The 22,982-nt window shown below is 40.5% G+C and overlaps 1 long non-coding RNA gene across 2 annotated transcripts; it reads right to left on the reverse strand.

Annotated features, from left to right (window-relative positions):
* Positions 1–3,355: 3,355 nt before the first annotated feature.
* On the reverse strand, positions 3,356–10,353 carry LOC111271299 (uncharacterized). Of its 2 annotated transcripts, XR_015315270.1 has the most exons (5): positions 10,266–10,353; positions 9,969–10,066; positions 9,278–9,495; positions 4,496–4,598; positions 3,356–4,205 (listed from the first exon to the last, which is right to left on the reverse strand). It is a non-coding gene; the product is annotated as an uncharacterized LOC111271299 (long non-coding RNA). The 2 variants fall into 2 exon arrangements; XR_002686795.2 differs by lacking the exon at positions 9,278–9,495.
* Between the last annotated feature and the right edge of the window lie 12,629 nt (positions 10,354–22,982).

Consider the following 22,982-nt stretch of genomic DNA (forward strand, 5'->3'; position numbering starts at 1 on the left):
CATAGTGACCAAAGCCCGAACTCCATTAGGAAGCGCGAAACCCGAATCGCTGATCACAGTAGCTGGGGCTCAATTAACGCTTTATAACCATTTCGGTTAAAATCTACCATACGAGATGTCGACGTTCGGCTGTGGATCATTTTTATTTAGAGGTGGTATAATCGTCAACTGTTGTAGCCAGCACGTTATAGAGCAAAATTGCCCAGGTTTATCATAATGTTCTAAGCGAAAAAAAGTAAAACACTATGGATAAACTATGGACCTGTACGACAGTAATCCCGACAAACACGTAAATCGTTTCAGGATTAGAATATAGCGTTTTTAAGTGGGTTACACAAGCAACAATAGCTTAGGACAAGCACAGAAGGGCTTGTCTTACACAGCGAAACGCGGCGAAAACCCGCTCACCAAATGTTGGTACGACGAAAAGAATCTCTTTTCAATGAAAAGTTTTGATTTTAAAAAATGTTTTATGTTTTGATCTGCCATTAGGTATTGCTTAAGACGATTCGCTATTAGCACGAAACGCAGAGTATCGATCACGCCCCTCTTCGGACCAGATCATTAATTGATACCAAGTTTAGTAGGCAAACGCGATATCACTGCGGACCCAGCTCTGTGCGCGGCTATATCGAAAACATCGCTCACTTCCTATTCGTGATATATCAGTTATGTGTGAGGAGGTGTGCTAGTATCGCAAAACTGTACAAATTGGTATTAATTATCCAGAAAAAGGCGCATCTCTTAATTTCAAGATATGAATTCCAGCACTCAACCGCAGTCATTATTGTTAGAGATTGATCTGTCTTCTAAATATGTATCATTGAAACACTTCCGTGAAGGGTCGAGACATCGCTGAGCGTTAAACCCCGCAACGGCTACATCGGGTGTACTTTGTACGCCCAGAACTTTTTGTACAACTGAATTTGAATTGCTTCACGACTTTCGTCATTTATTGTTGAGTTTGTAAAGGTCCAGGTAGGTTTATCTTTTTTTTTTTTTTTTTTTTTTTCACTAGATTTCTTCAAGTAGTTCCTGCAGCTAACCGCTCGCAAGGTTTCACACAAGCCTCTACCAATGAACTGCCGTTTTGGCCTGTTGACTGCTTATGCGAGTTCGCATCGCCTTCCCGATTCTCCGATAAGTGAGAACGCTTGCATACTTATTTCACAGACACTACATCGATCCTTCTTTCTTTGACTCCTCTCTGTTACCCTGCACAACGTTATGGGGAGGGATGAAAATTTCCTTCAACTACTTGTAAGGCTTCTTACCGACAAGCATCTGAATATATTTTTGAATACTCGCGAAAAGCCGTTTACTCAAATATGTTGGGCTCTGTTCACTCGAGAGCGTTGCGTATCATCCTTAGCAGAGATCATAAAATTCTTTTGAATTTTGTCTTTAAATTTAGAGCTATCGTAGAACAGTTTTCTTACTGGATCATTTTTGTCAAATCAGACTGCTTCACATTCGACAGAAAGTATCTTCAACTAAAAGCTATAGGATAAAAAAAAATAGATATTCCTAAATATAAAATGAATATATAACTGTTTCAGTGAAAATAACGGGCCTATTTTTCACAGCAGGCGCGTCGATTTTTTCATATATAATAATAATAATAATAACAATAATAATGATAAATAGAGCCTTCAGGGCTAATTTGGCAGAGATGAGGCTGTCAATCATATTAGTGACCTGAATCGAAATCGGCACGTTTCGAAAAACAGATAGGCTCAACACTCCATAAATTATCTTGAGTTAGCTAAAATAAATCACAGAAAAAAGAAAGGTGGCTCAGATCCTATCAAACGCAAAGATCGTATTATACTATGAACATCGCACCATCCGCTACGTCAGTGATCTCTCAGTAAATCTGCCGATCCCATCTTTTACCTACCACTTCCTCCCCCCTAGGTAAACAGGTTCAAGGCAGTCACGAATTCCGCATCGATGTTATGGAAATGTATATTATATTTTTAGTACCGGCAGCAGATAAAACGCTAGCACGGGGGCTAAAGGTCCAATACAATGACGTTAACAGCGGTTCCGAAAGTAAAACTTGAGGCAACTAAGGTCCCACAAGAACTTCTGATGGATTGGTCGACTGTTCTCGATGGCTGTTTCATTGAAAGTAAAAGATCTAGAAGCTCTCAAAGATCATACTTTATGAGTTAGATTATTTCCTTTTTGGCATTGCTGATTACAAGGAAGAGTTACACTGTTTCGGAGAAGCTTTGCTTCGCTTTACGACAGACATTTTTCATATCCAAAACTACATCAGCATATGGATCATATTTGAGGGTAGAATTTAGATGCAAGATTTCTAAAATGAGCGCGTTAAAAGCTTTCTAGTGTTCTATTTCGATGCTCCCGAGACGGTGACCAAAAACAAGTTCCTTTCTTCACGTCAGCTTCGACCAGGAGAACTTGATTTACCCTACATATTGGGAACTAATGTCAGCCGAATGTTTTTCCAGCAGTCGTTTGCATAACCCGCATTCACACGTAGTTTGAATTGACGGCTCTGTATAGATTTCACCAGTCAATTTACGAGTATGGTAAATCAGGCCACGGATTATTTGCGGCACTGTCCGACACATACCATGTTATATACAGCTTTACAGCAAAAAATCACAAGGCCAAAGGTATGAAAGAGTTATGTTGTCAGATTTCATATATATATATATATATATATTAGACACGGTGCGAGATGGAGGTTAAAGAGGCTTCATTTCACATCTATCAAGACAGCATTCGAGGGCAAATTTACCGATGCAACATATTTGTAACAGGGGCACCTTATATCGCTTCTGCCTTCCTACAACACTACGTTACAGTTCTATAGCATTAGTACATATCTAAAATGCTACAACGATGACCTATGATTCTTACAACAAGTTTTAAAGAAATATATACATGCTATAAATGCCCCTGTTACATTCATGTTGCACTGTGAAATCCGCCCTGTGTTGAAAGAATCTGCATATTTCCGGCTACTTCAATAAACATAAAGTGAAAACTCTAAACAACTGCTAAAAGCTCCTTTTTTAAATTTCTAAAAATCCTTTTATCTTTAAGCTATTTTCGGTTATATACTAAATATTTTCAGTAGTTATGTGTGACGACAGCAAGCTAAACGTACGTCTCTCAGCCTTAAAATAGGATATGAAAAAGTGTTTGGGATGCTCACGTTAGATACACGCTAGTTAATGTAACGCGCATATCACACAATTTACATACACATACACTAGGATTTTTTAATTGTAGCTTTTTACTACAGAAAATGCAGCCTTGTTTAATATCAATCGTCGATGTCACCCTATTAATAATCTAATAAATAATAATCAGTATCTAAGACCACTGTGACTGTGATTTATTACATAGACGGGTTGCGATGAGCGCAAGGTAGTAGACGCTACCTAGAAAAGTGTTAGTAATAGTAAAGCGGTTAATTTTTGCCACCAGATAACTCAAGCGTTATTTGATTCATTTTACCGAGTACCTTTGAATAGTTAGCAGTTACCGAAACGGCCTAAAATATAATAGAGCGAGAACTAATATTAGAACAATCGTCGGCCCTTTCTTCATGTAACAATTCAACTTTGTCCGTTTCTTGATGACCTCGTTCCTCACGCTATGCCAGTATGTTAGAGCCAATATTAGCTAGCCCACAGCCAAAGTCCTGCCTCTCTCAGCTGGAGAATTCACACGCATAGTGCGCGCGCACTGGGACCCTGCACTGGGAGGTTGAAACGAGCGCCACCTGCAACAGCTACGTTCAGGTTGGTTCAGCAGCTTTCTAGGTAGGTTTGTAGGTAGCTTGTCGGATTCTAGGTGTTAGCTAAAGCCTATGGTGTTAAAAATGGGGGTCGATGAAACGAAGGGTAATGAAGAAGAAGGCGAGGAGAACGAAAAAAGGAAGAAGGGGGACGAAAGTGGCGATGAGTGTGGTTGGGACAGACCATTGCTGCTACTACCACTACTGTTAACCCTTATACGGGGGGCAACAAACAAGGAAACAACTCAAAGAAGTGGTGGCTGGTGTTTTTTTTTCAGGTCCTGTTGGGTTCTGCCGACGCGAGTCACGCCCCGCTAAGGCGAGCCACACACAGCTAGTTTGGCGTGCTTATTCCAACCAGCAAAATTTAATTAGCGCCAGCACGAATCCCACACACGACGATTGACCTTCTAATCTTTAATGTCTGAAACGTTGAAACAAGATGATCAGTATTTAGGATTCATTTCAACAGTTAATTTGGATTTTTGAGCTCAGAGTACCTGACTTGAGCGCCTCCATGAACGATCTGACGTGATCGCGTGCCGCGCGTCATCTTCATTGCAAAATGAATTCACAGACGTTTTAGTGTCCCATTGACGACTAAAGTCTAGCATGGTTTTCAGCCAGATACGCGTGCGTATACATACTTGCACAAATATCTAAACATATATACATACGGCTATCTAGCTATGTCATATCTGACCAGTTCGTTACCTTCGGCGGCAAAACGGAACCTATGACCTGCTTTTATATTTCGTGTTGTCTGGATGTGTCAGGGCCGGTAGATCAGCTTGGTGTCAATGAATGGCACTTTCTCCTATGAAACATAAAAGCAGAGATATTATTTAGTAAAAGAAAGTCTTAATGAAGAGTTCAACAAAAGTTCGGCTATGGTTAAGAGATGTTTCCCTACATCGCATTTTGGGATTCGTAGAAATCTAAGGAAATTGCTCAGAGGTAATAGATCGACTTATGCCAATTAAAATAGATATGTTAACATAGAACATAAACTACATGTTTCAAATCCCAAACCCACCCGTTAGCCAACTTGCTGAGGATCAATGACTATTTTGATACCTCTCCATCTATACTATATCGAATCTAAAATAACAGTATTACCTTTATTCATAGAAAAAAGACTATCTACGCCGATAAGGTTGGCGTCGACGACTGAAACGCGGAATGCCGAATTTAGAGCGACTCTAACCTGTCAATGGCCGTAGGTATGACAGTAAATATAAACATTAGGCAACAAGAGCACCCGCGAAGAAGGATTATGAGAAACGCTGTTTATCCTATCATTATTACTGTTCAGGTTAACTGTAATCTGGTTAGAAGAGATCAAAACAAGCATTAAGCAGTTTTGTCTTTGTGCAGACAGAAGGGTCGCGGGTTCAAGATTAGACACCACCGCCTATATACCATAGTTTACTTTATTGTAGAAAAAAAACGAGTACAAAATAACGATTAACTTCTATAAGTTTATGTCCCTGTGTATTGCTGAATTGCCATCGTTAATGCACACTGAAACATACGATTCTACATGCATTTTAGCACTACGGCAGTACGTTGCTGCAAAGGAATATAAAATGACACATTCAGTAGAGCAAAAAACACCTCAGACCTCAGTGCAACTTCAATATATACCCAACTTCTTGACATTTCACGGAAGAAGTCTGTCAAGTTGTTTGGCTTGCCATGATTGGAGTTGTTCATTCCAAACTGTCGATCCTGTATCTTCGTACCCATCAGCATCGCATGGCGTGTCAACATGCCGAGCTAATCATAGTATATAATACAAGGACACGTCGTCGTACACTACTCCAACTTATGTAGTAGATAGACCGGTAAAATGGCTTAAGCAAACTTTCAAAATAGCAGATCATCGTTACAAACAATGGATTTCCCACCGAACATACGACGCGCACCTACAGCGAGTGGATTGAACGTTATATATACCGTTCTGCAAAAAGTTTACTATCGCAAGCTTCTGAAGGGTGTATTATGTTTATAGAGATATCTTCGAAAACTGATATTATGATCGGGATTGTTTTTTGCAAAGTTAAGTTATAAACAGATAATGAGAATGTTCGTTTCGGACGTCTTTAGGTGGCTAGCGTAGCTGTTATATGAACTCTTCCAAAAAACTGAAACGTATGGTTTCAACGTGAACCAGAGCTTTCGTAAAGCAACGTACTGAGAACGTAGAGAAAATATCTGTTTTATTATGGAGCTCTTTTCGCATTTTTCCGGCAGAACGTTGTTGCTGGTGCTGTTGTGACTTGTGCTCATATTCATGGTAGGCATAGTGGCGCCAACATCGCGAAATGCCTTAGGATATTTTCGTACACCGACTGCTGCCAAGAAGGCGCTGTGCCTCGTCTGACGTATGCTAATACGCAAAATGCAATTTAGGTAGAACAGCTCAAGCGAAAATTTTCATTGCGCCTGCATTGTTTGAAAAACGAGACGGGAACGCTTTGGGGAAATAATGTTACTTATCATATACAATTTTAAAGGTAACAACAATTATAGAACGATAAAATTCAAATTTTCAATTTATTTAAAAATGCTCTTTTTCTAGTTTTCAGGTTGCACTGTACTGTTAGATAGGGCCGATGTCAAATGTAGGAAAAGACCAGAAGCATTCAGTAAATAAAACTTCCTCAAACACCGAAGTCTCGAAATGATCCAGTGTTCCTTACTAGAAGAGGAAAACTTGGCTTGCCTCGGGTCGTGCCAACATTTTCGCTATATGTTTTTCTATTAATAGAACTTTTACGCGTTTTTTACATCAAGCCTACTTTACCACAGTTCGGGGGGCAGTTCCCGCCCTCTGCTAAACGTTGAGTACATTTCAAAGCGACGTTTTACTATCTTGGGTCCATTTCGACAAGAACATTTAAAAGGAACATTTTTTTTTCATAGTGAGTTGAGCCAACGCGATTATAAGATCTTATCAAACTTCTGTTTTTTTATTATTTTCTAAATGTATTTGCTTCTAGACTTGTCCAATCCACAGGGGGACACTTTTTAATAATAACGTTTTTCCCTATCATTTGATCAATCCGCCAATTAAAAATCGCATTTAATGCAGTTAAAAAGCCATTGGAAGTCGCAATGGGTACATTGCTACGTTATAGTTAAACAACTAAAACTTTGGTGGTAAGCAGGTCGCGAGGGTATGGAATTTAGAGGAAGGGCTAATAGGGAATAATGAGGTAACAAATAATAGTTTGTGATTTCTATTTTAAATTATTCTTTGAATAAAATAGTCAAAACAAAAACAAAAAACACCGGCAGGCAGGCAGGCCGGTCCTTCCTTCACAGGTCTTGTTCGTAATCGGGAATAATTATATCTTAACCCAATAATAACTTAGCCTATGGAATAAGCTAGGAGTCGTATCTTCTTTAAAGGAGAGGATGATATTGGCAACTTTTTATTTTCTAGCAATTTTCGTTGTTACCAAATTCGCCAGTATAAGATTGCATTAACTTGCATGTCCCGAACCAGACTCGTACCCGAGACTCTTTGGCTTCCAACTTCACGGCGCTACCGCCTGCCCCACCCCAACATTCGCTTTGAACTCCAAAGCGTTCGTCCAGAACTGAGGGTTCGGTTATGTACAATGTCTCATACCATTACGTATAGATATAATAGACCAAGATCCACGTTGATTTGTAAGGCGGCTGGTTATAAGCACCATAGGAGAAAAATGCCACTGAACTAGACGCAGACACTCCTGGCGTGGAGAAAACTTATTGGAATTAAGCAACGACTACTCGGTAAATAAAAACATTTAAATCAATTCAAATCTTGCACTGCCAATTTCAAAACGGATTCCGGAACCGGAAATGGCAGCTTTTGGTGTCTGATATTTAAGGTACCTTTGCGGTGACCGAAAGTGTTTCAAGTTGAGTACTTAGCGGTATATTGACTAAACAGCAGCGAGTTCGGGAACTCGGTTAACCTGACAAACACTATCATTGTTCCTTAAATCATGGTTAGTTTAACGCTGATAGCAGCTCGCATTGATGCCCGATTTAGCACTCTGAAGCGTCCGATAGTAAAATAAGTGAATTGAACCTTCCTGAGACGGTTAGAGAGCAAAAATGGGAGTCGTCGAGAGCACGATAAGCATGTAATTCTAGCTGTTATTGATACTGGCTTATCAAAGCTTTAGCCTATATATGTGCATTGATACGCCTTCAATATTGTTTCATTTATATCTAATAAAAGTTGTAAAGAAGAATTAAACGTATTAAAGAGAAAATTTCCAAGCACTTCCAAACGCTATAAAAACATCTAAAAATATAATTATATAGTCAATCAGCTTGCAATGCAAAACGTTGTGTGAGCCTGTCCTACTAGAAATAAGCCATTACCTAAATTCAAACTGACAATCTTGTTACTGCTGCTACTTTAGGCAACCCATCCGTTACACAGGCATATTTCCGATGTTTTGCAGTAGTCTTTAGACTAAACTATGTTCGTCTTCTCGGCTAAAAATGGATCGTTAGAGGGGCCTCTGATCGCAGTCAAACAGATTTCGGGCTGCTGAATAGTACAAATATATAGAATAGGTACATTTTTCAGTTATCCAGATAAGTCACTTATGACGTTCGGTCCTTTTTGAGAGAAAGGCGTTTGCAACTATGTGGGCACAGCAGGCATTTCTCAAGTCTATTCATAGGCTGTCAATATAAAACAGAGACAAGTTTATTCTACAGCATAATGTTCGTGCAAGTGATATTTAGTGTGACGTTCGACAGAACGAAGAGATGTTTGTTTTGCATAAGCACAGCGAGATCCTATAAACAGAAATGTTTCAACAAGGTAGCTTCTGTCGGGCGCCTCAGAACATACAAATAATGTTCTTATTTGTTAGACAGCATGATCGTATGATATTACGTGAGTGTTGATTGAAATATAAATGTTGCAGCTTTATCTTCGTGTCCAAACAAGACTAATTATCAGATGATGGTTTATGGTCTTAGAACGGTTTGATCAGATCGGCCATATTGTACGTTAGATTTAAACGTGACGCGATTTGGGTTTGCATTTTGCGAAGGGCAGACCTTGCGTCTGACGCCTGGTGCAATATGTTTCATTGCAGAACCAAATCACTACCAGTAGCCACTGGTGAAACGTTCTAGTAGTAGTAGTAGTAGTAGTTGTCAATAGTTCTACCTAGAAATTTAGGTTTGCCGATTATTATTATGCTTTTTCATGATGCAATGATTAGCATTGATATTGTAGTAGAGCTTCTAAACCCGTATGCCACCACCGGGGCTGAGCTTCAATTTGTAATTTCGAAATACTTCCGAAACCTGCAGAGACGACGCGAAGCGTTTCTGCGGCTAATAATGACGCTATATACAGAAACGACTACAGATCACGAATAATCTTGGCACTGCGTCTATCTGCACTTTTATGCAATAGGCGCCCGTGTATAATATACACGTACGGGCGATTGCGGTTGCCCTAATACATACCCTTACGCTCGATGTCAGTGCATATTTTTTTCTTTATGAAAAAGGCTGAATCTGTGCCACTATCCGCATAATTGCCTTCACTAAAAGCGCATTAAGGGTTGATGAATTTGTTCTAATGACGAAATTTTCAACGAGTGACGAAACGTCCCGATCGGCACAGCTCCAAATATGTAATAACGTTCGACAATCGCTGCTGGCATGAACCATACGATAGAATGCTAGAGTAAAACATAGGGAAATAAGGCTAACTTTAGTAGTAACCATAGACCACTACCAGATCTACCAGTTGAGCAATGAGTGACGGCATATATATATGTATATTGGAAAAATAAGAGAGGTATGTAGAGTTCGTACATTGGGTAAGGTCAGTCACATCGAGTATCGCACCCTATGCCTTAAGTGTTCTTGCCTTTTAGGCTGTTTTAATGAACTATAGCAGTATGGAGTAAATATTCTAGATGACGATAAATTTTTTTACAGCATATTTCTTACGACAACTGAGTTAAGATAATATCCTCTATTGCATTCCATATGTTCGCAGCAGGCTGATTAAACTTGTGTACTATCTCTGTGAAGTAAAAATCCGGACTAGATCTACTTTTTTCTAATTATCGATTCCATTCAAAACGAAGCGGCTCGTTTTCCTATACAACGACCAATTGTAGGAAGATGTGTCAGTTTTTTCGCTTACCCTGTAATAAAACTGGTGAGCTTCGAAAAATAGTACGAGTTCCTGCTAGTTCGCGCTGACTCTCGTTGACCCGTCCACGTTAAACATTTACGCAGAGGCTGCGCGCTCCGCGAAAATGACGAGGTTAGCGGCCACCAGTTTTGCAATCATATGTTAGATTAGAGGCAAAGCTGTAGGAATACCAATTTTATTAAACTAATTTCAGATTGTGCGGGGGTATCCCCCACGAATCGACAGCTTGTATAATGACACGCCACATTCTCCTGCGCTCTAGGAAGTCAAAGTAGAAATACGTACCGAAGCTGCTTTCTAAATCTCTGTTCACTAGGCGAATCACATGGCGCCACATAGTGGCTTAATATGAGAGCAGCTAGCTGCTCCATGAGCCGACCTACCGAACTGTACCATGCTTCAGTTCCTGATGGAAAACGAAGCAGTTCCCTCTCATTTCCCTATCAAGTGACCTTCGCAGAAAAGGTCGGAATAAGAGTGCCCCGAAAGGGCTCAACCGTCGAATTGACCTGGCTCGCACTCATACAAGGTGCTTTCTATTCAGATTCAGATAACCCTCACACTGCTTAATCTATAATTGTCGTTGTGAGCAACGGCAGCTGTGTAACACAAAAAGCGAATAGCTTGACAATTCTTATTGAAGCAGAGAGACTTTGGCCGATATCTGTTGCAGGCGCTGACGGTGACTACAGGCCTTACACTCCAAGCGAAGTCTAAATATGACAGAAGTATAAACTCGTGATAGGAGACAAGTGAGCCCGAATCGTGATTAGATATCTTTTACAATTAATTCATAGCAGCGGCTAAGCTATGGCCCGAAGTCAGAAACGAATGGAGCTGCTCACACGATAGGACATGAACGAGTACATCCATAAAAGGCTCCAAATTTTACATCCACTAAAAACGAGTACTTGTCACCGTATCTGATATAACAATTGAATCGATACACACTTACCAGCTTGTTACTATTGACTAGCTTGGCAAGCGTATTACTGCGACATGGGTAAAGTATAGAGTGGGGCTGGTCTACTGAGTTGTTGTTAGGTGACGCCCCTGCTGTTTTCCGCGTCAGGATAGGTTGTATTTCCCAACGAACCAGCTTGATATGTGCTCGTTTCCCTTCGCACGAACTTGCCGCTTATCTAACCTATTGCACAATACATCTCTATAGATTTGTAGGCTAGCCTTTTAAGACATGCATAGCCGTAGATCGTTCTGCCAGCTCGAACCTGCCAGACGTTGTCTGGAAGGCTCCGTTACCACCATCTGATAACATAGAGAATATTCACTTGTCCGAACACATAAATAATGCAATCCTTGGTCTGGTGCACGCTAATCAATTGGATCTTCTATGTCCATCTCTCGCTATTCCGGATCGCTTGACAGTTATCTTCCAGATTCATTACTTAAGTTTTGACCTTCTTAAATTCTCTACATTCAACCTCCCCGAGGCCGACCACTAAGGGGTCGGTGTGAGACTACCCAATATTAACTACAATCTGTCCTTTAAGCCTATTACAGAAATGGAAGAACGTTTTCTTAGGTACATATTTAATTGTAGCTTTTAGTTTGAATTGCATGAGCGGAAGTGCGCCTTCGGCTAGGCGTCGTGTTGATCGCTTACATTGCTTAGTAATTTCCCAACTGTGAGTGCTAATAATCATAGGGGACTATTTCTGCGCCATAATCTAAGATCAGTTCAAGCGAAACTCGGTTCATTTTTTATAACGTTTTATGAAAAAAAAATTCGACAATCAATAGCACTTGTTCCGCTTTCCCAACGATCGGTCAAACTTGCTCGAGGGTACTACTTTTCTTACAGCCGACGATTTTCTGACGATCGTCAAACTGCTCACAAACAATCTCAGCCCCCTGCCTTACTACGACAAATGGAATTCTGTCAAGCTTCCGCAGGCCTGAACGAAACAGGTTTTATAATTTGGTTAGTCTTGAAAGATGCGACGAGACTTGACCAGATACTTATGAATAAGGCGACTACAAGAAACAGGTTGGTGTTAATGAGGATAGTAGGGTTAGCGTTTGGAGAAAAGGTGATATCATTAGTGCACGGGAAGGGGTTATCTTCTCTATCGATCGTGTTTATGTAACGATAATCGAACACGATTTAGCAGATCTCACTGTCCGTCAGCTGTCCTCGTTAGGACTAAATTGTTACAGGCACACTTACTAAACACATGTTTACTTAATTCGGGATGCTAACGTATAATGAATGTGAAGATAAATAGATGTGCTTGATGGAAACGTATAAAATAGATACATGATGTCCCACTGAACCTAAACGACTTAATTTTACTAAATATAGGTGATGCCAATGCACTTGGACAATGAAGCGGTACACAGTGCCAGGGCAAATTCCAGTAGAAGGAGGAGCAAAAGTGGTCATATGCTCAAATATATATATGTAATGAACGACGGGTTCTTATGTCGTTAGTTTTCATTTGAATGGTTATGTCAGCAAGAGAAATTGTGATATTTAGAAAAATTCTATTCATCCAATATGGCAGGTTTTACAGATTACTTCAGTTTTCATTGGCTTGAGAGATCATTCAGTTGAAACTGGGCTTTACTCGTAAAGTAAAAGGGCTCGGCGTGAGAATGAAGCTAAATTAAGTTCATTATTTTTTATACATGCATGTAAGTTTTTCTAGGACATTGGAATTAACTTAATTTGACCGTGTATGGAAAATGGGTGAATTTAGGATGTGTGTTCTTTTTATTGGTATTTATCTATTTTATTAGTAAATTGGTAGATTAACTTCTTTATTCTTCTAATGGTAGTTTCACCCTCAATTTATGTCTGAAGGCAGCACGTAAGTAGCGCGTAGATTTTAACATATAATGCTATAGTAGAATATCTCTATTCAGAGCAGCAACGTATAGTTGCTGATCTCAGAATTTTCTATAGTGTGCACTTCGTCGCAGACCTTGCGTCCTCATCGACAGCCCTTTGAACGTGCAACAAAGTGAACGTGCTAAGAGATTGCACACTTAAAAAAAAAGCGCGGTAAAAGCGTAGCCGAGAGTTCAAGTTATGTCTTGCTATTATTAACTTAAACTAAATTTTACATTTAGGATTTTCGGAAACTACAATGTATAAGCTAGACGAGGGTGTGCGCCTGAGTATAAACGCTGTAGAGGTAACAAGTCAGTGTCCTCGAGAGAAGCTCCTAAACAGGGCAAGCATATCGCGGTGAATTATTTGTAATCTCATGTCAAGCTATTGGTCCACTGAGGACGTTGCCATAGTTGCGAAGGCTTATGCAAGCGCACAACCCGTGCGCCAAATTGGTAACTGAAAATCATATTATAGAACCCATTGATCAATGAAAGGTAAATGACGTTGAATTATGCAAGCTGAAATGATTTTTCATAAGATCAACTGAAGGACTTCAAGCAGTAGACCTTACACGTGTATATATATATATATATATATATGTATATATATATATGTGGGATTAAATGAAGCTTTCAAATGTCGTAATTGGATTGTCATTCTTGTATACCTTAAAAGCTTCCAAGATAACGAAAAGGCCTTGGTTTAATGTCTAACGATTCTTTCAGACACAAGACTGACGGCAAACTCAAAGGAGGCACAATTGTTTTGAGGTCTTTAAAATAAATACTCTAATTAATATTAAAACCTGAGATTGATTGAGCGTACCATGAAAATATTTTATTTATATCACACTAACTTATATCCATAGCTTAAACTTGATAAACTATCTCGATCAGTTTTTTCAGCTGTCTTATGCTTGCAAAGTTGAGATCTGTGTCAAGTAAGATGGAAGTGTTTTTTGCTTGTTGCTATCCTTCGTAAGAGGCCACAGGACCTCGTAGAAACATTTCTTCCTCTTTGCTTCCTCCTTCTCCATTAATCAACGTTACCCCTCCCCCCTCATGCTAGCTCTTCCATTTCCAACGACGACTCAAGTCTATTTCGTCTCCTACTCCAGTACACCTTACTCGACTTTTTCCTTAGTCAAGGAACAACGGCACCGGGACAGTCACTACCTCTATAACAACAACTAGTGTCATCGGGTCACAACTTGGCAACAACAATGGCATGACAGCACGTAGCGATCTGTGTATTAGGTAGGCGGGAGAGAGAACACAAACAAGGACAACACGACGCGAGTGACGATGAATGGAGTCCTTCTCATGCATTGAATCCATAGAAACGAACTAGCGCATCAGCAACAGCTAGGACAAAGAGCAACGTACAGCTAGAGAAAACCTTTGGGTCATGAGCAGCCGGCAGCTTAGAGGAAGACCACGCGACAAATGATAGGCCTTTTAGTGCCAAAGCGATGCAAGGAGTGGTGAAGTGACACAAACTTGATATCAATGAAGCTACACGGCATTTACAGAAACCAGACGCTTTGTAATATGTCGTAGGTTATGAAGATTTTATTCATAAATTACCATTGGCTAGGAGAAGATCCTTGAGCATAACATTTGAGGAACATAAAAATGCAAAATAGTTCCCTAGACGATACAACTAACGTGACTGTTAAAGATCCAGAACCAGCACAAACATAGATTACTCGTATAATTATCGCATCTGTAAACTGTGCCGATGATTCAAAATTACGGTGAACACCTAAAATTATGCAAGCGGTCCCTGAAAGAATCTACGATAGACACTGTTTTCCATGCATAGCCCAAATTGAAGCCTCAGAGCTGGGCTAACGGGAGACACGTCAAACTTATTCTTGCTTTCCGTTCAACTTTTCACGCACGCTATATATAACGACTTAATAAACCCTATCCATAGACAATTAAAACAGTGGTCGAGGAGAGCAAATCAAAGAAAACCAAATTCGGCGAAGGCCCAAGCAAAAGAGTTTCAGAGGTGGAATAAGTGGAAATAGCCATTTTTATTTTTTTCGTATTCGACCACGTCTCCTTAACTTTTGTTCAACAAAAACGCCCATGGTAAATTTCTTTTGAGGTTCGAATGTCAGACGTTCTGCTTTGGTTCTCTCCTCGTTAATGAACACCCTTGTGTCACAAAGCTCCAATTTAATTACAAAAGTGCCTATGTCAAACCAAGAGGTGTCAAAATTTTTTTGAGGATTGCTTGAATACAAGATCATTGACAATAAACTGATTCCTTTCTTACATTTCTGTTTAACCTATTTGAGCTCAATAAGATATATTTAAGAGCGGCGCTTTTCATTTCATCTTATGCTAACTATGGTCCGACATAGATACAAGTAAATAAAAGGCAGTAAGCAAATACCACGTTAGAGCATTTGCGGTGTGCTCTAGAAAAGACAAAAGCAATCACGCGATAGCTATTCGCTAACTCTTCCTGTGTAGATACCGATTGTTATATATATATATATATATATATAGAAAACATACACGATGGACCACATATATTCTAGTGATAACATATAGAAAATGTGAGTGTAGTACATGTCTTCAAGTGCTCTTTGTCATGGAAAACCGGACCAATTTGAAATAGTTTTCAGTTCCTACAGTATGCGTGTAGAACTTTCTTGTTTATATGCGACCGTGTCAGCGTGAAGTCGCTAATTCAGAAGTCGTCTACAAAGCATTTATATATAGCCTATGGCCGAACTATTCTTATGGTACGTCGAGAGGAGGAGGTTCGCAGTGACAGACATTGCTGCACGTCCTACGCATTTTCCGTTAAATCACGCCGCCAAATCGGATTGGATTTGTCCTACGGCTCAACAAACTCCGCTCTGCAGTGGCGAAACTGCGGCACAACCAGCTGTGAAGTATGGAGGACGCGCATGATGAAGATCTTTACGCGTTTAGAGAAGGAAGTCGATTCTCACCCACGGAAAAATAATCCTACCTTTGGATTGTAACAAACAGCGATTTCTGGCTGTCCAGTTTCTTTCGAGTTGGCCGTATACATACATCTCACCACTATGATGGGAGGCAACAACGTGTGTAGAAAGGTATATATATACATCCAGAGAAAACATGTATATATATATATATATATATGTCTTTTTTCTTCAAAGTAGACATTCTTTTACCTCAGGTTTTAGCCGTTATTAACTTAAAAGGCCTGACGGTAAAGGCAAACACTTTCGGATGTTCATTTGATAGATATACATGTTTAAACAAACTGTGCGTATTTCTGTGCGTCGAAAAATGCTGTTAAAAGTATAAACATGACCGTGATCATATCAGACGGATGTTGCCTATTGTTGTTGTGGTACTGAAGCAGCGACTCAACAAATCGTTCCCTATTCTTCCGATTCAATAGCTTTGTCATAAAGTAACCAGACTACGTGGTTTTGATTGTTTTGTCACCTGTTCACAAATCTCTAAGAGAACTCGAGATAACAGGCTATATTCATTGTTCCGTTTCTAGCGAGTTGTCTCATTGCCTCTGGTGTCAGTCGCTAGTGCTAGCATCATCTTACGTCGGAGCCTACTAAATACTGTCATCGAATTTTCCTTCTTTTTAGATGATGGTAGAAATTATTATAGCTTGACGCACGCCTTATGCATGGCGACTGTACGCCTCCTTTTCATCGGAGTTTCCCAAATTAGAGATAGAATACATTTCCAACTAGCGTGGAGGTAATTCAGGGGGTAATCCATTTTTTCAGTTTCCACATCTTCGATACTCTAGCAATAACTCTGTAACGCGATGCATATGAAATGTTTTGGCTGACAGAGATGCCAGGCCTTGCTTTTTTAAAAACTAGTTCTCAATTGCAGCAATGCTTTTCTGTCCTTCGGGTACCTACATCGGCTCATAATCTCATTGGTTTTCAATACTTCAGCCTCCGTTCTTGAAACCTTCACAGTATTCGCCTACTGTGTCTTCGTTTAAGGCCTCTTTGCCTAATGTGCTTACCAATCTATCGTGAATTTCTAGACCGTTGTGGCCTTCGAGAAACAAAAACTTGACCATTCATTGAGCATTGATTATCGAGGCTACAAAATGTTTTTTCCATCTGAACCTCCTTCTCAGTCGATTTTAACTGGTATGTGTCTAGAAGACTGGAGTATTTACTAGCCAATTTTTGTCTACTAGAGGCGCGCAGTTCAAAATTTAATCAATTTTAAACTCTGTTCGATCCGTTTATGACAGCCCGGTATGTTATTATTATTATTATTATATGCTGTACTATTATAACAACCTTTAAATGGAAAACACCTGATAGATGAGAGGGATGCAACCCGCTTGAGAGTTTTGCGGGCGCACGCACTAGTAAGTAAAGAAATAAGGAAGCGGCAGATTTAAGACCTTTTTCGACGAAAACTGATCTTGCATCACGCTTATTTTTTCATCTACTTCAAGCAACGAATCCAATATATTGGCGTAAAAAATCAGTGTTTTTTCAATGCGGTTTCTATGGATGGTGTCATTAATACAACGGGAAAACGAAATTTCGTTTGGTTATCAAATGTACGTGGAGCAATGAAATATTGGAGTCTTTTGTTGTTAGGCTCTGTTGTACGTTTAATGGACCGGAATCAAAACTATCAATATGCAATTGTGTATAGTAGGCATTTCTTTACTTCAGGCTACCTAAATTATGATTAATTTTAGTTTTACACCTAAAATAAAACTGAAGAACAAAATAAAAACATAACTAATCCTGTTCTCAATTAACTATGGTTATTTACAAAGCAAAATGTTAAAATATAGTTCAGTGTGGTATAACATGATGAGAACCATGAAGCCATTTTTTTTATTTTCAGTGGTGGCCGTTTCAAAAAAAATCAATTTCGAGAGTTAAAAGTCATTCTAACTCCGAAAACCTTCTTTTAGACGCACTGCTATCTCTAATAAAACACTAAGCCGAGTTTAGACTCGGTAATTAGCTTTAACTATAATTGGATATTGGGCTAAATACCCAATTGGAAGGTAGGGAAGTAGATCAGAAGTAGGGAAAATAGAGATATGGACGATTCGCTTCGCACTACAAGTTAGTCAACAAGTAAATGTGGCTCGGGGCATTTTTCAAACATAATCATACAGTTGAATGAAATTGTAGCTTTGCAAAACCAATTTAGCCACAGACATTGAAGATAGAAAATGAATCTGTCTACAAGGAAACAGGGACATTAGTAAGAAGAGGAGCCATCAGAGCATTGTAAAACATTACATGGCAAAGGCCCAAGTACGAACATCGGAACTGGTCGGTATGAGGGCTACTAATCGGCCACTTTGGAAAACTGGGCCCGTGCACTTAGGGTGCGGTGAATGGAAGTGGGGGTCAGCAGTAGGGAGATCCGACGAAGGGCGCGACTGGGAAGAGGCGCTTCGTGGGGCTTTTTTGAAACGCCCACTCATCGATGACGATGCGCCATCATTGTCGACGCCGTTGCTTTTGCTGTCGTCGGGCGCTTTTGGTGCAGAGCAATAGTGCCTCGCTCAGTGCAGTCTAGCTTCCGCGCCCTCGGAGACCGTCATGTCACAATGAAGCGACGACATGGAACAAATCGGAATCGTTCCGTCCTCGAGTCCGTTGTGATCTGGCAGCAGGCTAATAAAAAACGAATGAACGCATTCGGGCGTAAAGGGCTTTCCTTTCTAACTGTCTGTCCATGGGCGGATACTGAGCGACCCCGCCGCTGCGACATCGCTCGCTCTAACGGACAGGGCCTTGTACGGGCCCAAGGGAAAGCCGTCTCCTACTGCTGATGTTGATGTCGCTGGTGACGAAGAGTTAAGGCCGATGGCGCGCACACGCGCGAAATTGACTTATCCCGGCGCTAATATTGGTATGATGGGATGGGTGGACGTCTAGGGATTTTGACGGTGTCCAAAATACCGAAGCGATACAGAAGAGAAGGAAGAAAATGACAAGAAGCAAGAGACACGCCCGTTGTCCTTTTGAGCATCACGCATCACATAGAGAAGCGCGCAAGCGACTTTGTATTTTCTTGTTCTGCCTTCGTCTTGCTCCCCAAGTCAGGCAATTGGCCATTCGTTCGCTACTGCTACCACTGCTGCTCCAGCTAAGACCGTTACTGTGTCAATAGAAACTGTAGCGGCTGCCGCTGCTCCTAAACCTTGAACTTCGCATTATTTAGAAAAATCGAGATAAATATAATAAGACCACAAAAATACAAGTAATAAGTGAAACAGTGATCCGGACAGGGAAAAATATTTTACTTCTAGTTTTGTTTTTCTGTCTTTTGTCTTCGTACAGCAAAACAAGAAGAAAAGGAAAGAAAACTAGTTATGTGAAAAAAGGGACCCCAGCTATCCGCTGCGTCCCTGTCTACACTTCGCTTATGGTGTCGTTGTCCAACATTTCGTTGCCCTCCATGGCAAACTCTATTATGCACTTGCACGGCTGCTGCCACGACAAAAATAGTTAGGCGATAATAATAAAGTTTTTTTTTGTGAAAAATAAAAGTTCTTTACTAACTTAATTTGTGGGATAAACTTCAAATATGTCATTTGCAGTTATAGACCGTAGTAGAATAGGTTACGATTAATCAAATTTCACACGATCACCTTAAGCTGGCGTAATCAGTTCAGTGCTGAAGACGAGTTTAGCATCTCACCGAGAGTAAAGACCACTACGTAGTTGGGATGGGGTGAGCGGTAGCAATTAAATCCATAGTGAATCTACGCATACTTCTAAATTCGAAAATTTGCCGCGCAACACTTCAGTTGGTAAGATGTTTACTTTAAATTTCTAAGATTATCATTTTAAATACTGTATGTTCGCTTCGTATTGATATTGTCTCGCTACACTTACAAGATATGCAGTACCTAAGCATAACTGAGCGATTAAGGGATGGATGAATTCTACACTGATGTTTCGCAGAGAACACAATTCATACTTCATGAGGATCATATAATCCCTAATACTACAAAGTAATGTACAATGTTCATCTTAAGGAACGAAAAATGCGTTCTATATATAGATATACGACGCCAAATCACTATAAAATCAATACAACCAAACGAAGTAGTTTACTAAAATGAAACTTTTTACTTAGTTTCTCAACCGTGATATGATTATCACTATTTTTAGCTATTTTACAATCAATCTTCCCTTTAACAATAACGCTGGTGTGGTTAAATACTCTTCAGCGCTGTTACTAATGCGAACAAAATGAATCTGCGTGGCATTTCAAAGGATTTTTAAAGCACCCCATTCACAATCAAAAGGAAGTCAGTGCCGGACATGCCCTATACAACTGAAAGCAGAAGGAATTGAGTTTGCTTGAGCTTCAGAACGCGTCCTGCCCCATACGGCGGCGTTCGTTGTCGTTGTGTGATGGGGGCCGTGGTAACGCTTCAACGTGGTGGCTTCACTGCCCCTCCAAGCGTTTCGTCCTCTAGCTTGTGACTTTTCTTGACCACAAACCCACCAAGTCAGGCCAGCCCTTTTCCCGGTCCCTTCAAGTGCCCTTCATGGTCCTTCTTTCGCGGTTACGAGGTGCGCGACCGTGTCGCGCGATTCTCTTCTCTTCAACTCTCTTTCCGCTTCTTAGTAACAGAGGCTGCAGTCGAAGCACCGCTGCTGCCACTGCCACCGCCATTTCGTAGGACGCCCGAAGCAGCGCCAGCAGCCGCGCGACTTTCTTTCTGACAATTAAGCCAGTCTGTTCCATCCATTAGCAAAGTGTTTATGACGGCGGAAAAGCGTTACGCGTTTTACGCGTTGGTTGGTTTCCCTGGTTTGGCTGACTAGTACAGCCTGGCTAGATGGTTTCAAGCCTTTATGCGTCCTTTTTTCTTTTCCACATAATTATCCTTCTCTTTCTCACCTCTTTTCCTTTTCTTTTGGTTACGCTCTCCGGTTTTCCTCGGTAGTTTGTCTCTATCGCTCACTCACCCGCGTTTCGCTGGGCGATCCTTTAGGTGTCGCGCCAAAGTAGCAAGCAGTGTAACAGAGCGACCAATGCAGGCGGCCGCCTGCAGCTCTTCGGCACGTTCTCGTTAGGATCCTTGGTAGAAACAGTTGTGAGATAGTTGTGGGAAGGCAAGCGGGAACATAGAGGCACCAACACGGGTTGCAATGTGATAATCATAGAGCCGCACAGAACCGTTGAAATATACTTCGCCGATGTTTTTTTTATGCGCAAGTAGCTCTGTTTGGTTGGAAACGACCATGGAAAGAGGTAACGCTAGCATAACGAAGGAAGAAACGCTGGTGGGGCGTTGCTTCAATTTAGTCACTTCAGGACTGCAGCATGATAAATCTCCCTAAAATGACTGGGAACAGTAACTAGCATAGGGGAAAAAGAGCAGCGGTACACGAACGGTTCGCGCGTTGGTGATATTGGTAAGTGGGAGACCAAGCAGTAGATCACCGGAAAGCTGATGACAAGAGAAGCCCTATGCGCTCACGCAGATGCGCACATATGCATACACATGGAGGGTGTAAAGGAAACAAAGAGTACAGGGTGCCATGACAGAGGCGGCGTCGGGCGTGCTAATAGGAGCGACAAAGACAGCACTTAGCAAGCGGTTGGGGTCTCCAGAAGCGAATCAAACGATTTCCGCTTTTGTATGTTGTGCCTAAATAACGGTTCCGTTTCCATTAGTTTATTTTACATATTATAGAATGTCAGAGTTAGTTTCCATTTTCCATGCGCATACACTTGAGTCGTTAGGATACCTCTGACTTTCCAAAGATATTCTAAGGTAGAAAAAATAGACGATCTAGAAACTATCTTAGTGGCCATCCGTAAGGGCATTCGTCGATTTCTATCTACTTGCTGCACGTATATTTCATTCTTTTCCCTATTTTGTGCACATAATGATAACACAATTATGTAATTATGTAATAAGTTTTGCCTTTGTATTATGAAAATTCCAAATACCTTCAAAATCAACCGAGAACTTCATGAAGTTCTTTTGAGAAAAATTAGATGAACGGGTCGAAATCGAGGAATTCTAGTAGAGCTATACATTGATTAATCTTTTTAATGCAATTCGATTCAAGATTATTCTTCTTTTGAAGTAAATTTGTTCGACAATTGAAAAAGCGCCTCTACCGCATTACTCTAGCATTCCTCGCAGCAGAGTTGTTTGCTCTGAAGGATGTCGCCAAAGGCCAGGCTCAAGTAATCAAAACAAGCTTTTGCATGACAAAAATCACGCCCATCGCTTTGTTACGTGGTTCCTTTGCGTGAAAAGTGAGATTGCAAGACCCACCACTGGATAAAACTTATACCAGGCACGTATTTCGGGAGAGTGAGAAAGAACAGCAGACGGGCAGCGGAGGAACGCGCAGTCGGCGGACGAGAAGAGAAGGTAGAAATATGATGGATGAATTCGAACACATATTTGAAGCGATGGAAACGCGACTACATCAGCTTACAAATCGTTACACGGGGTGAAAAGGTGACACAGGATTTCGATTCCAGCCGCATTGTGCCGCACTCGCTATTCGAGGATAAATAAGAAAATCTCTATGTTGTCGCTGTTGTTTTTTATCAGCGACACTTCATCATTTGTCCTCGTCGTGAGGTAACTTGCAAATGCAGTTCGACGATAAATCTATCTGCTTTTGCTTTTTATCCAGAATGACGCAAGGTACGGAAAGAGACGATGTACTTGCTAATAATGCATTTACGCCTCAAGCGCAACAATACATTTGTCTTTTTTTATCGCTCGATTTGGGCTAGTAGACGATGCAGCGGCCATAAGCCAGGTACCGTAGGGCAAACGAAAGTGAAAATAGCTCTGTTTCGAAAACTTGAGTAGGCAGCAACCTCTTCTTTTACTGGCTAGTCTTCTGACAGCGGGCGCAGCAAAAGTTAGAGACACCGGCAGCTTGACCTTTACAATAATATATTATACTTATATAACATTATAGTTTCCTCGCGGTCTTCAGAAACTGCAAAATAGAGCAGAATGAAAGTATTATAAACAGAGAAAAAAAAAATAGCGTACGGTAGTAAGATAAAGTTCTATCAGTAAATTATAATCATTCTGTCGTATTGATAAAGTCACTCTGTTGACATGATTGAAATGTTAATTTTTTATTTTACTTTATGCGCGACGTC

The sequence above is a fragment of the Varroa jacobsoni genome, unplaced genomic scaffold (genome assembly GCF_002532875.2).
Source record: "Varroa jacobsoni isolate VJ856 unplaced genomic scaffold, vjacob_1.0 contig00513, whole genome shotgun sequence".
NCBI classification, from domain to species: Eukaryota; Metazoa; Arthropoda; class Arachnida; order Mesostigmata; family Varroidae; genus Varroa; species Varroa jacobsoni.